The sequence below is a fragment of the Falco naumanni genome, chromosome 1 (assembly GCF_017639655.2).
Source record: "Falco naumanni isolate bFalNau1 chromosome 1, bFalNau1.pat, whole genome shotgun sequence".
Lineage (NCBI taxonomy): Eukaryota > Metazoa > Chordata > Aves > Falconiformes > Falconidae > Falco > Falco naumanni.
The window spans coordinates 11,558,170-11,574,348 of NC_054054.1; the positions used below are offsets into that span (position 1 = coordinate 11,558,170).

The 16,179-nt window shown below is 42.4% G+C and overlaps 1 long non-coding RNA gene across 1 annotated transcript in view; it reads left to right on the forward strand.

Annotated features, from left to right (window-relative positions):
* LOC121099056 overlaps window positions 1-16,179 on the forward strand; it is a 284,189-nt gene that overhangs the window by 71,229 nt on the left and 196,781 nt on the right. The gene's annotated exons all lie outside the window — the stretch shown is intronic.

The window sequence follows — 16,179 nt, forward strand, 5'->3', positions numbered from 1 at the left end:
TTAACGTGGTTTGTCACTTATGCTAAACAAAAATTCCTCCCTCAGAAAAAAAAGGTTACACGGAAGAGAGATAAATGGTGGTTTACTGCTATAGCATGTTAAAATATTTTACCTCCCACTAGGTCCACAGTCTGTTTGATATTGTCCCTCTAAGTCACACCTGGAAAAGCACTTCAGCGCATACCTACTTGTAGGTGGAAGAAGTAGTTTCCTAACTAGGAATGGACTGCTCAGCTGGGAACTGCATTTGCAAATTGCATATTTATCAGCAAATCTGAGTAGGTATTGTAAGAGGAACCACCTGCATAGCACGCATACAGTGCAGAAATTGCCATACCACCAGAAAGGAAGTATACAGGGTGGTAATGACAGTCACTATTATTAGTATTTTAATCAATGGAATTGATGAGTAACTAGTAATAATGCACCTCCCAGTGTTTGGATTTGAAAGTTTTTTTCTTAGATCAGGAGTTTCAGAAAAGTTTGCACTCTAAAGGGCAGTATTTCGAGACAGAAGGCAGGCTTAAAGCTGTGTTTTAAAGAGCTCTGAACGTCAGGATATTTGAGCAGTTGAGGCTCATCTACGCATGATTTTGCAGGGCATTACGAGGTGGCACTGCTGGATCCCATGCCAAGAGGTCTCCTGCTCCCTGTGAATCCCTGGCTGGTACTTGCAGCAGTATTGGCTGTGTTCAGGTCTGCTAAGGGTCTTTCCAAGTGGAATGAGGGTGCTGGACAAGCAAGATATTTCACACTCTGCTTTAGGCTCTTCATCTATTGACAGCTATTGAGGGAAAAAGTAGCTTCCAAAGAATTTAGCATCTGTGTCAGCACCAGGGTCTCCTGAAAAAGCAGTATGCTGTTTTACAAGCTTTGCAGCAGAAATTATGCTAATAAACCAGTTTCTTTCACAAGGCAACTCTGGACTTTATATCCCCAGCTTCTCTCTGACAAGAAGACAGCTTGCAAGACTGCAACATCTGCTGCCTTTTAGAAATAGGACAATGGCATTAGCTCAGCTGTATTGCACAAGCAGGATACTTGCATCCATGGAAATGTTGAGATCTGACCACAGGGAGTGCACTGACCTCCTGAGCCACTCGGAAACTTCTGAGAGTCTTGCACGTCGGCTCAGACCCACCGTCTTCTTTTGCCTCAGTGGAAACCGTGGCAAATGTGTTCAGTTTTCACTTGACAAAGTGAGACACTGCATGGGGAGTGCCAGTTGTCTTTGCTAGGTGACTCAGAGTCTTCAAATCTCTGTCCAAGAGGTCTATCAGTTTGGAAGGGCTTTTTTATGTTTTCAATTTATTACTCTGAGTTACTTTCAGTTGAATGGGAGACACTCAGTTTAATGACTTCGATTTATAGGCCTTCTGCTAATAATTTCATCTGACTATGGAGTGCAAACAACAATGGTAAAGGCACAGCAAAAGAGCTTTTGAAAATTGAAGTTGAATTTATGCTAATATAGCTATAAATAAATGGAACTAGTCTATGACATCTCTACAGAGAAAAAATAACACAGCAGGGGTACTTCTTACAGCCTTTCTCACACCTCTTTTTGTGATTATTCAATGACTTCAACTCCATGCACTTCAGAGAGGAAGTGCAGTGATGTCTAGTTGCCATGGCAGTGCTAAAAAACTTTCAAATTCACCACAAGTGTAGTCTGTTGCCCATACCATTTCTTTCTTCTGATATTGTTGACCACGAGAGCCACAGTCCTGATCCATGCATTGCTGATGGGAAATGGGGAGTATTTAACTGGTATGATTGCAAGGTGTGAAAGCTCACGTAGGCCAAGATCTTGTCTCTATTCCACACCTCCGGGAGCCATTTCTGTTTTCCCTGGTGTGAGGCAGACAGAAAACCACTGGCAGATACTTTGGTGAAAGGGGCTTCTCTCACCGCCCTTCCCTCCCTCCCTGCTTCCATCCACTTACAGGCATTGCTAAAGGCACTTGATAAAAAAATCATAGAATCACATAACATGGTTTGAGTTGGAAGGGACCTTTAAAGGTCATCTAGTCCAACCCCCTGCAGTGAACAGGGCCATCTTCAAGCAGATCAGGTTGCTCAGAGCCCAGTCCAACCTGACCTTGAATGTTTCCTGAGATGGGACAACCGCAGCCTCCCAGAGCAACTGGTTCCAGTGTTTCACCACTCTCATTGTTGTCACAGCACTCTCAAAGCTAGCCAGCTGCAACAAGGCTTTTACCACCCCATACCAGGTTAGCTTCAATAAGTAGTTCCCACACCTTGCCCCAGCACAGCCACCAATCCCCCACAAGGTTTCAACCATTCATCTGTCTGTGCTGTTTCTTCATCCTCTTCAGGCCAGTCCACCCTACTTCTTGCCTCTGCTGCATCTGGATTCTTTCTTCTCCGGGCTCCTCTTCCAGCCAGGCTCACCTCATCCCTGCCCCCTGCTTCTCCGAAGCCCTCTCCTTCTCTTTCTCTCATCCCTCTGCTTTTTCTGGGTCTCTCTTTATCCAGCACTCTCCTTCCATACCCCTTAGAGCTATTTAACTACTTAGCAGGAACCAGCCACAGCTGCACCTTACCCACATCAGCCAACCCACCACCCCTGAAGCCAGCCCACAGCTGTATATTATCAATGTTAGTTAACCTGCCTTCAGTCCTCTATAATTCTTCTACACATTGTAAAAAACCTTCTTCCTTATCTCTACTCTAAATCTACCCTCTTTTAGTTTAAAACCACTAGCCTTTGTCCTATTGCTACAGACCCTACCAAAAAGTCTGTTCCCATCTTTCCTACAAGCCCCCTTTACGTACTGGAAGGCTGCAATGAGGTCTTTCCAGAACCTTCTCTTCTCCAGGCTGAATAACCCCAACTCTTTCAGCCTGTCTTCATGGGAGTGGTGCTTCATTCCTCTGATCATTTTTGTACAGCAAAGAAGAAAGCACCTTCCTTCCTGACAGAAATTATTTGCAGTTGACATTTATCCAGTCACACGTAGCTATTGCCTTCTTTAGCCACCTTCCACCCTTTTCTGGAAGCATGAAGCCTTTCTCTTGTATGGCCCTTTCTGACTTGTGGGTGGATGGAGCTTAGACAGCAGCTGAACTTAGAACTAAGTCTCTGTTACCCGTTAACTTTCTCTTTCCATAGCTAGACTGCAGTGCAGCCAACCAAAGTCTGATCCAACTACAGTATCAGGAACTGAAGAACCAAGAGTGTAAATTCAAAGCATCACACAGGCAGCTTCACTGCATAAATACGGACGTGTGTGTGTGTCTGTGGGCACATGTGAGGCGGTACGCGTGTGCACACACCCACACCCCGATTGCTAAATTACACTTTTTTCATAACTTCAGTTTGAAACAAATGAAATCACCCCCAAAAAAATAATGAAAGCCAAATTGATCTCCTAAGTGGATCAATAGAAGCTTAACTGAAATAGATAGAGGAGTTTATCAGACCTGATGTAGTAAAACACTAATAAGATCACTTCCAATTCACACATATAGGACTAAATTTTCTGCACAAATTGATCTCATTGCCAAGGATGAATGGGAACCTTTAGCAATGGATTAGGGCTGTAAAGCATTCTTTTTCTATACAAACAGTAGATTTTCCTCTTATCCTTACTGATTGCATGTTTTTGATGCTGCCTTTCTTCTGCACAAAAAAGTAGATTTCTCTCTGAAGTGTTTATTTGTTTCAGAAAACAATTGGTTCATCAGCTGCACCATTTTGCACTGAACAGTGCCTGAGACAAAGAGTATGGGAGTAAAAATCACTTATGGCCATGAATGCACAAGCGTTCCTCTTAGAGCCCTTGCTGCTACCCCTGCCTGCAGTGACCACACAAGGGGTTTGGATGAAGTGGAGCAACCTCAGAAGGGATGGAGAGAGTCCTCAGCAGCACTGCAGAGAGGGAAGATCTCAGCTGCAGGCCCCCATTGCTGGCACTGGCCACTGGGTATTTGGCACTTTCTGCTTTAAATTTTGGGGTTTGAGGTTGTCTGCAAGAAAGAAAAAAACTACTTTTTCCATAACTCCTTGAATATGAGATCTGCAAAAGGCAGGTCACTCCCTCTGTCCCAGTGACAGGCACCAAGACACTTTCTGGAGTGAGGCTGAAGCACCCCTTTCTTTGCAGCCCCCCCAGCTAGTGAGATGCTTTCCTCCTCAGCACGTTATCCTGGCTGCTTACCCAGGCACATGTACCGCTAGTTGGATGGATAATCTCATTGGGCTTATCACTACTACTTCCAAGAGTGGGATTTACCTCATTTATTTTCATCTGCCCTGAAGTCCGACATGTAGCTTATGTTCTTCCACAGCCTAAGGCTCTTCTCACTGTCAAGGGGGGAAAACAGACTCCTCCAGAGGGAGTGATGAGAAACCCCACCACACTCCAACAACTGTGAGCTGAGATGTGTCAGAGGATCGGTGTGAAAGGCAGCAATGCCCAACAGTACTGGAGAGACAAGAAAGTAGAACTCCATTAAAAGCAGAAGGCAGGCAGATAGAAATTCATCCCGCACACGCCAGAACAGCTCACATCACCTCCTGGCAGGACCAGTTTCTCTCCAGTGACTACAGAGATCTTCAACACTTGCACTGACTAAATGCGTAGTTTTCAGATGGTTAGAGGCAAGTGAAACGAATACAGCTTTGAAGATCCAGCATCCACGGCTGTGAAGTTAGCTCTTAATCTGATCCTATTTTTTCTGGAAGGCTGTTCATTCAGCTGGAATATAACTTGCATGCTGTAGGTTGATCCATTTAAAGAGGAAAGAAAATATGAAGAGCCAGAGAAAGCACTCCCTTTCCCATTTTTAGTTATGTACCTGTAAATAAATGTATTCAAAAAGGCGACAGCCCTTGCACGACTATACCTTTCTCTGACTCCCGAAATAGAAAGAGAGAAAATGAAAAAACAAACCTGAGTTTTGACTAGGTAAAGTGTTGGTCAGTTGAGAGGTACTCTGTGCACCAGCAATTTCGGACCCCGTGCACATAGGATACAGAGCTTTGTTGCAGCCCAGTCTGAAGCTAGTGTACCGCCTGTGAAGTGATACCAGTCGTTTCAGGCACAGACATTCAGTAAGAAGTTTGGTATGCTCTGGGATTAGAGGATCCGGAAGATTTTCAGCACCACAGAGAGAAGGTGACTGAATATTTATATCCTGAGGTATCACATTTACAACAACTGACAGGAAAAGTAAGGGTGAAGTTATAACACAGCACAATAACAGGCCTTTCCTAATGTTTTTGGTTGTTTTTTTTTTTTTTTTTTCATAAAGTGATATTTAACAGGATCCTTCATGCTTTTTAATTGTAGAACCAGCTACATATCTTTAAGAAAATGGAATTCATAGATAAATAAATCTATAAAAGTGTGCTACTGAGGTAATAATCTCTTTGTAAGAAAAACCCGAAGCACTGTACAAGAATGAATGCTGTCTATCAAGGAAAGCAGAACAGCACTGAAGATTTCTGACAGTAAGACAACTGGAGAGCAAATGGAGCACCTTTGGCATTACCAATTGCAAATAAACTTCATGAAAACCAGACAGAAATGAAGAAAGGTAAGATTTCCTGGACTAGAACTTCTGAACATGAATTGTTGCCTGAAAGAAGCACGCTGAATATGGCATATTATAATAGATGGGGAAACCAACTGAAGTGGAGTTACAATCAATTTTTGAAATAACAGAAACATAAATAAAAGAGCAGCAGTATCATGATACCCATCGGACCTCTATTTTGTTAATGAGGAGTAAAGGATTTCTGCAAAATAGGCTGTTAGTGTAAAATCCATAACTCTGCCTAGACTTCAGCTAGCTGCCTCTGGAATGATAGCTCCTGGTCTGCTCCTAGCATTACCAAGGATACGACAGCATAAACTGTATCCAGAGCACAGACAACAAAAACAAAACCTTTTTTTTCTTCTTTTTTTTTTTTTTTTTTAATGAACAAAATCTTGTAGTAATAGACTTGAATCGCAGGCTTTTCAGGCAAATCTTTCGAAGCACTTTTGAGCCCAATGGACAGTATGCACACTGTTCAGAGAAAAAAATAAATTTACTATTCTAAATTAAGACTCTGGAAGTTCCTCCTAAGTCTGAAAATTAAGCCTAAAATATATCAAATCAGATGCTCCAAAATGCAGACAACCAAAATTTGTTGCTGTCTTTTATATTTTTTATTTTAATATAATATATAAGATATATATTTTATATATATTGTATTTTTTAATTACTTCAAAAGCGCAGTTGTAACTGAAACACTTTGTGCATGTCCTTTCCATTATCATTTGATCTGAAATGTCTGGACTAGGTGCCCTAGCAGAACAGAAACAATATTACATGCCTGCCTTAACCGATCACAATTATTTTGTGGATATAATTCCTCAGCTGTAGACTCGAGAGTTCAAAACAAGATTTCCCAAATACTCTTGAATATCAGACAACTTCAGGGAACCACAATTTGTTGACTGATGCGATATTAGCAGAAAAAGGAGATGCAACTGTCAAAACGATCATTAGAAAACGCACTGCCCATGTATTAGTAAGAAACCACATCAAGAAATTAATTTGTATTAGATACATGTGCATTGAGGGCAGAATGAGGAACCACAAATCTCACAAGACTAAATCTTTGTGGTAAGGAAGGGCAGGACAGAGGCAACTTTAAAAAAGCAGTGCTGCAGGGAGATGCACCCCAGCAGGGAAGGTGTTTTTAGCAGCGAGGAGAGGCGGTCTGTGCACCGCTTCAGAAGAACCCACAGAGGGATACGGTGGGTGCCTGACGCCCAGCGAACAGCCCGTCCTGGGCTGCGTGTCACCTTTGTCACCTGAACTCAGTGGGATTTGTGTCAGTACCTGCTGAAGGCTCATTTCCACATTGCTTCTTCCTTCACCTCTTGCCTCAGTGTTTCACAGAATGAAGCAACTGACTGGTCACGGCTGTGAGCAGAGGGACCTGTTGCTGACAGACATTATGTGAAGTCCATCTCAGCCATTTCAGAGTCTGAAAAGGAACATTTTGGTGGAAAGATTTCTGTGGGAACTCATTAACACTTGGTTATTTCTTTAAAGTGCTTTGCATATGGCACAGCTATCTGTGAGGCGTCTCTCCCTTAACCAGGGCCAAAATAGCATCTGTTACACAACTCATTAAAAAAACATTGCTGTCTTTCATGAAACTTGGGAATATGTGGTTTGTCCTAACGATTAGTTCTGACCTGGAAGAAAATTAAAGAAACCAAAACAGAAAAAAAAAAACCAAAAACCCAAAAAAAAAAAACAACCCAAAAAACAACAAACTCAACAAAAGAATGCAAAACCCCAATCAAGTATTCTTTATATTACAGAGTAACAGCATAAACAAAAAATGGCTTTCTTCCTAGATAGGTTCCAAAAGGGAGAGAAAGTGCCCATTTTTTGAGGCTGCGTACCTCCCAGCTATTCAATGCCCTAATCCAGATGCAGTTGCTGGTTCATGGAGTCCTTTTCCCCCAGCTGCACGCCAGGGAAGCGATCTCTGTCCCTCTTGCTGAGACTTTTTTGTTCTCGGAAAAAAAGCCACTGGCAGGGACAGGACACTAGATTACACGGAACTTTGCTGTCAGCCAGTTAGCAACTTTTATATCAACCATTTACACTATTTAAAAAAAAAAAAAAAAAAAAAAAAAAAGTTAGATTGCACAGAATACAGAGAAACGCCTGGGTCTGGATTTCCTGCTTGTTTCAGTCTCATCTGGTGGCTAGAGGCTCTTGGGACACACACACAGAGCACCCAACGAGGCCCCCTAGTAGAGTAGAAGTTACCCATATTCAAATATGTTTGTTGCCTGAACATCAATATGGGAAAAAATACAGAAGGCAAATCAGAAAACTTGAAAGGTTTTTCTGAATGTTCATTCTGTATTTGTACAAATGAATGGCACAACAGCTTGGGCCTCTTTCCATCTCAGTCCTAGCCAATATAACTTGTCCCAGACATCTCTTACCTGCCCTCAGGTTTCATCCATCAGCCATCGGTTTTCTCTGGCAAGGAGAGATAGGTCTGTCTCTCTGACATCCTTCTTTAAGAGGACTTTAAGCCTGTAGTCGGCTTTTCAAGTCACCATGACTTGAAATTTGTGAAGACAAAACTCTGCCCATTCTTTCTTACAGGTGATGACTCTGTCAGTGTATTGCCCTGATCCTCAGTTTAGTCTGTCTCCCTACTGTTAAACTTTCTTTTATCTAGTCTCCTAAAACAAGCCAGCTTTTGCAACTGCCCTCAGGAAATGAGACCTTGTTTGTTTGTTTGTTTGTTTGTTTGTTTGTTTGTTTGTTTTTGAGGTGTGCTTGCCTCTCAAGGGAGTTGAATTAATTATCCCTCACGGAGACAGGAGCACAGAAATACTCACAACACTGGCAGCCCTGATACGTTCACTTTTGGGGTCTATTTCTTTCACACAGTCTATTATAGCTCAGCGTAAGAGACCTTACGGTTTGCAAGCTTCCAGTAGCTTAAATTCGTCACAAACACAGGTTCCTGGGTGGGCTCTCCAAAGCCACCTGTTGTTCCCCAGACTTTGGTCTCATTAAATTCACCAGCCCCCCAAGTACGGCAAGAGGGGGAACCAAGCAGTGTGGGTCACGGGCCACCACCGCAGGGGGGCTGATGGCTTTCCCAGGTGCCTTGCTCCTGCTGATGCTCTGCTTCCCATTTCTTCCACGCAGCCAGGGAAAAAACACTCCAGCCAAATTTCTCCACAGTGGCAGGACCTGAAAGGCTGGTGCTGGAGGTGCTCAGGAGGAGAGTGAGTTGTGAAGATCGGAGCAGCATCCCAAAATTGCGGCAGCACAGCTCCTTCCCCCCAGCTGCTGGCCGACAGCTCGGAGTTGGTACACAGAGCGTTGCTCTTGTGCACTGCTTCCACCCAAAATGCTTTATTCCCTCTCTCACGCACACAGATACACACACCCCTATCCACTTTTATTAAAGCAAAAATGTTTTATATATGTCTGGAGGATTGGATTTTATTTTTAAAATGTTTGCAGTAGTACTTCTGAAGCATCCCTATCATCTGGCAAAAAAGGGAATTTAATGCAAAACCATATTTCAGTCGCTCTCCCAACACTGCTGCTTCCCTTACAGAAATTGTTTTATTGAATCTGATCTTTTTGAAATGAATTTGGTATTCATGAAAGAGCTCAGATTGATAGCTCGGAAAGCGATGGCCAGATTTCCACGCAGAACCCAGGTAGCAAAACTGATTTCAGACCCACTGCAATGACTGCTTGAAGCAGCTCAGTTTTTAAAGGGGTTCAGCTGGGGTTGTGGTTGTAATCTGCACAGAAATGTTTCAACCGTGTGCACAGCCTCATGGCAGGCAGTGTTCCCGCTGGCACCCAGACTTCTTCCCAGGCTTGTCACCTGGATTGGGCTCTGTCAGATCGCAGGCTCCACGTTTGGTGCCTTTGGGAGGCAGCGCAATGACAGACAGTGACCAATAATACGGACAGTGATTCAAACAACGGATCCAACATCAAAAAGCTGATTTATTACCTGACAGATTCAATCTTCTCTTTCATCAGTTTAGTTAGAAAGAAACGAAATGGTTGTGTTTTAAGAGCAACGTTGAAAAATACGGTATGGATGAAATACGAAACAGAAAACTTCTCCTTTCCTAGAGTATCGGAAAAGACTGCCCAAAACCTTACACTAGTGGTTACAAACTCCAAAGGCCTTCAAAGTTTACAGCAGCATTTGTGTCTGCCTAAGAGCTATGTTCACATGACCCAACAATGCACAGCCACTTTAATATGAGTAAACACAGGTGCAGATTTGCATCAATCAAAAAAAAATAAATCTGTTGTTTTTCCAGTAGCTCCTTTTTATTATCTTTTTCCATTTCCATCTAGCTTTGTTCCAAGCTCAAAAAAACCCAAGCCTTCGCTTCATGCACAGTTGTAGTGTTTGGCAGCCCGGGGGCTGGTGTGATACCTTACCTACAAAGATGTTTCGTGCATAAGGAAAAGAGGGTCCATCTTATTTTGTCTCATCTGTATTGGGGAAAAATAGATTCTGAAGCACTGTAGATTTATAACAGAAAGCTTGAAAGGGCCTCCTAATTGTTATTCACTGCTTTATAGATCATTGTTAAAAGTGTTAATTTCAATTATCTAAATGTTTTTCTGGCTTGTATGTCATCTGCAATAAAATTACTAGGGCCAGATTTACTGGTGTACACCATTTGCTGTGTGCAATTCCAACCTCGGGTTTACGACTGCTTTGTGTTGCTGGAGTAGTGCACTGAGCTTTCTAATGATTCTGGCTTATTGCCTTTTCCCCACACATTCTATATCAATTTATTATTCCATGGTGGATGGTTATACGCTTTCTGCAATTTACTTTAGAAATAGTATTAAAAATGAAGTTGACATGCATTAAATAATACTTTATTGATTTCCTTAAACTTGCAACACAGGAATGCACCTCTGCATCGCTGGCTCTAAATCATACTTACATACATATATATGTATATACTGAAAACCACATGGATAATATAAGAGAAAGCCAGATGAAAGCCATACAAGTCGAACATAAATACATCTCAAATGACATCTTGAAAAATTGTGAGGAAGAAAAACCCACCCATCACACTGCACCAGTCTGCGTTTTTTATGCAGGCACATTCATAACATGAATGAAATACAATTTCTCCAAGAGCACAGCTTCCAAACGAGCCACCCTGTTACAATGGCTACACAAACTGCTTGCCAAGAAGCCCAGGTAGGGGAGACAGCCACGTGGCTCTCCCCTCACCCCCTCTGCCCAGGGAAGCGGTTGGGTTTCAGACTGTGTTTCAAGCACACAGTTCTGGGGCAGACATCCATCGTCAAGAGCCAAACAGCAACAAACCGAACGTGAAGCTGTACGACTAGCTTATTTCTGATACCCAATTAGACAGGGTTTCTTTCTAAAGCAGGATTAAGGGGAGTGTTTGAGTGACCACCTAACCTTTTGACGAACATATAATGATTTCGTTTCTAAAAGTAGCAACTCTAAGTGAGCGCGGAGACTAGGTATTTTATTACCCACATGTGTCTGCTTTAGATAAAGGCTTTACATCTCCATTTTGGAAAGGATTTTGAAAACATTTTTTGTTTAAAATATGGGTAAAGGAATAAAAATGGGTCAAGGTGGATTCAACACAAGAGATAATTATTAGCATGAGCTACAGCCTGAAGCATTTTAGAATACACATGCCACTAGATAAATATGACACTGATGCAGCACTGTATGCTATCTTCTAAGCTAGCGTGCTTTTCATCATCCAGATGCCTTTGTATGATCTAAAGTAGGGCTGCATGAGACTTGCAGTCAAATGTAGTGCTGTCAGAAAGGTATGATCAATCATCTCTGCCAAGCTGACAGTACAGAATCTGATTTATCCTGCCGCTGACTTATATATTTATTATAAAATCAAAGGTAGCTGGGGTTTAGCATCAGCACAAAGTGCTGGAGTTTTGTCCAATAGTGAGCTGCTGCACGTGGAACAAGCATCAAATCTCCTGGCATTTAATGATTCATTTTAAATATATCTGGCACATGAATTAGCAAACAGAGCTGTGAAATACTAACAGCAGCCAAAAGTAATTTATGAATATTGAATTGCACTGTGCAGTATGTCAAGTAAAAATACAGCACGAACTCCCTTGAAAGCTTCTTTGCCTGTCCCAGCTTCCTGGTAATCAGAACACCTGAGAGCCCTGTGCTGAGTGTAATGCTCCAAACCTCCAAATAAAATAAAATATTACCAAAAAAAAAGAAAAAAGAAAACAAACCCAGGAAAACTGAACTGTTCCCCTAGAAATGGATAACAGATATTTCTTAATGAAGCTGTTGGTAATTGAAAATATGCAAGTAATTAAGTATACATAGATGGGTAATCATAAAATTCACTGCTGTGCACATAGTCTTTCAGTTTGTCCAAATCTATCAATAACCCCACAGAGTTTTCATAATCTCTAGCAGGGTTTGTCGTGTGTCCAGATTTTCTAACACAAGTTGCCCGTGTCGGGACCTCTGATGGGGTGTTGGAATGCAAGTGCAAGGATTCTACGGAAACACTGCAGCACCCCAGAGAGAGTGAGTATTTGATGTGATAAGCTTTAAGATCCCCTGGCTGCAATCTGCAAACAAAACTATACGAGCCTGTAAGGGAGGAGCTGCTTGGAAAGGCTTTAGACAGTAATGTGACCGTAAGTCATGATCATGTTACTTTTTAAAGGTACTGTTACAGCCTGAAAAGCTGGTTTTCTATGACAAGACAGTTTTCAGATGAGGAAAAACATGAGGCTTAAAAAATCCAAAAGTGGATGGGCAAGGATAGCGCCCAGCTTAAAATTAAATACAGTTGTCTCAAAAAGCTGGCTTGCAAAGGAGATACTGAAAGGAAATGCTTTCAGTGAAAAGTTATTTGTAACCTTCAGTCAGGGTGAATGTAGCAGAAAGCACTGGGGGAATGGCAAGAATCATCATCTGCCTAGGAGTTCATATTTATACCTCTAAGATTTTCCTCATTTTCTCCCAGGAATTTTGCCAAGTGTGGCAGAACGCACAGATATATCCACAGTCTAAAACACCTCAGAGTCTGCACACACTGTGTCCTGGGCTGTGTCACAAGCCCTTTGGAAAGCACCCGTCCACTCGCTTCAAGCCAGAGATCCCACCTTGATGCTTTTAAACAGCTTGATACATAGGTACCATGAAAGCTCAAGTTCTTGCAAAGACTTTACTCCTCTGTACAAGTCTGACCATGACGCTATGCATAGGCATTGATTAGTAACCTTAGAAATCAGCTAGATGTCATAATTAAGACAAGCCAGCATTGCTAGCTGTAAATTATTGTGTACCTTAGGTCCAATTACACCGTAATGACTGAGTGGCAAAGAGATACTGGCAGCTAAAACTGCATCAAATGGTGTTCGTGGGGCAGAGCCAACAGCAGGGGCTCTGTCCCGTAACAACTGATCTGCTTGTAATAAATGGGGGCAGGGTGGGGGCATGGACACCCACCAAAATTCCTTGGTAACAATTTTATGAAACTTAAGTACGAGTGGTGCTGGCCAAAGCTACCCTATAAAACCTGGGACTCCAGCTTCCCTGGAACAGAACAAGCCCTGGGCTCAGCGAGGCGCCTGTCTGCAGCTGCTGTCACTTGTTAACATCCACAGCACCGACCACAGGTGATGAGGAAGGGATGGTATATCCCTTTCAAAGGAGATCTAGCTGAATTCCTGGGAGCTGAAAAAGGCCTGCGGAAAAGCTTAGCAGTGGGAAAGTTTTGTAGCTTGTGTTGTGAGAAGAGAATGAGCTACAGAAGCATAAAACTGACTGCAGCCACGGTGCTTTTATAACCATGTTGGATCATCATCAGTATCGTATTTAGAAAATATCAAAGCTTTGATTTAGATCACAACACCGTAGACATTCCTGTTACAGGGAACGTAAAGAGGATCCAAACTCTCTCTCATGATAAAGTCAAGCCTTTGTTGAAAGAGGCGTCTTATCCATTTGGGTCTTCGCACTTCAAGGAAAAAATTATTTCAAAAGTTTCTTTGAATAAAAAGGAAATGAGAAAGCAAATGTAAACAGAATAGGTGCATCAGTTGTAGAGATGCTCCCCAGAAGTTCCTTGGCAAAAAGACAGTAACAGAAAATAAATTAAACATGGACTAACATGCAAGAAAAATATAGAGGATTCTGAAGGCAAGCAGGAAATCCACCATCCGTTTGCCAAGTCTCGGTGAGTCACCAGTAGGTGTTTAAGGCAAGGAGATGTCCCTGAGGTACTCAGGACTCATCAGCACAGAGACTGGAGGAAAGAGTGCTGGGGGCATTGTCCAAGTGGGAAAAAAATCACAGCTGCCATTTTCTGCAGACAAGAGCTGTCTGGGCCTGAGGATATCTCCGCCCCACCATCTCCCTTTGGCAACACCAGCCTTCCCTGGGGACTGATCCTGCCAGAGGAGAGAGCCAAGCTGAGTGGGAGTCCACAGCACCTTAGGCAGGATACAAACTGCCATGGGCAGAAGCACACCTTCTGAGGATGGTTGTCCTCTCTACTGCTATGAGGCTTACACAAAAACACTTTTACAGACTATATATTGAATGTGAGTAAGTTTAGGAGTGCAAGCCAGTTCAGATGGCTAAAGGTCCAGTGATGTTCCTGAACAGACATTTGTTACTGGCAACACTGGAGTCACTGCAGAAAAGACTCCAGTCTTAGGAAGCAGCCCTATAACCAAAATGGGGTTAACACATTGTCCTGCACATCCCCCAACTGCTTCTTCCTGGGTTCAAAATGCCAGACTTAGTCATTCGCATCTTCCCAGACATAAATATACTTTTTGCACTGGACTTCAGGGTGTTCCCCGCTGCAGGGTCTGCTATACTAGCCATCTGTGCTCTGCTAGTCACTAAACATGATGTTTGATAGGTAAGTTGGAAAAATGAGAGAACTTCTTCCTCCTGAAGAAAGATCAACATTCAGTTTTCTAAGACCTATATGGATTAAAATCTTTCTGGATCCTCATATACATCTGATACTTGAATGAAAAATTCTGGAGGTACTGAATGTTGTGGAAGGTCCTTTTCATGCTGTTGCATCAATACAATTAGCTACCTGCCTTGTGGATGTAGGTAACATCTATCTTTTACTGTAGCATAATATTTGGAAAATATTCTTAAATTAAAGGCTGATTTTCCACTGAAAATCAAAAAGCAGGAGCATACACATTCATCCAAAGAGTTATTTTCATATATGCATAGTCAAAGGCAGATGAAATTCTGCAAGCAGTTTTTTCATTTGCTTTTCATTCAAATTGGAAAATCTGGACAATGTAGTGTGTCCTAGTCAGAAGAACCCTCTATTGCAATTCGAATTTAAAATAATTTGTAGGTGTTAATTATGATCCTCAGTACCAATCAGTTGAGAACATCGGGGCTTTTAGCAATTTTATTATACTGGCTGCAATAACTTAAGATTCATTTCACTCCTGCTCAGCTATCCAACATGTTAGGCATGCCTAGACCAGTCATCCCACCTCCTCCTTCAAGAAAAACAGAGCTATGAGCAATTCCAGAGATCGGTTCGTCTCACCTACCTTAAATACCTCTCTTAGCATGGGATGCATTATATCCTGGGGCAGCTCAGTTTTCTCACGCTTGTCTTTTCTCTAAGCCAGCTTGGCTCTTAGCTTATGATGTCAATCAGATGTATATTTACATCAAATCAGATTAAATGCCTTTGTTACCATACACTAGCATTAAAAGACAACTTTAGAAATGCACAAGTGAAAGTAAAAACAAGCAAGAATTTCTGTATTAAGTAGAAAAATGTGCCAACAGATGAAAAATATGGCATAAAAGTTATGACAGCTGCTTCATTTTGAATGGCGTTTCCAAAAGTACTTAAAGTTATCTCATAAAAATGTAACTTGAACACATGTTATGGCAATGTATACAAATACAGATATAGACACCCTCCTATGAGATACTAGGTATTTAGCTGCTGAAGCCACAGCTCTGATCTACCTGCCTCTCTCCACTGTGGAGAGGCTCTAGAGGCAGCTCCTACGACACCGTGATTGATGGCGCAGTATTTCAAGGCAGACCAAAATCAATGCAGGTTACCTTAAAACATTACATGGCAAGCTGCTGCAGCCTGGGACGCGATTGACAGGGCTTGGGACAGGCATCAAGCGTCTCTGTTCCTCGGGCACAGCCAGAGGCCACGGTGTCCCCAGGAAGGTGCTGCCCATCAGCAGCGTGTTGGTACTACTGCTTTGCAAAACCCACACCATCGTGACAAAGAACACCCCTACAACTTTGCAGCTGCCAGTCATATCAATCACTTCAGTGTATTTTGTCTTGTACCAAAAATGTCCACGCACAATGACGCAAAAAGGGCACAGTACCTCTGAAAAGCTCTACAGAGTGGATCTGGGAAGTATTTCACATGACATACACAATCCAGATTTTATCTGGCTGCAGGCACTTAATTTTGAAAATGAGATTCTGTCTCACCTGCTTTGACTCCTGTGTAGAAAAGAGATTGTCTGGACTAACAGAAATTGATCATGACATGGAATGTTTTGCTGATGTAGGGAAGGCAGAGGAGACCCTCTGGCTCCCAC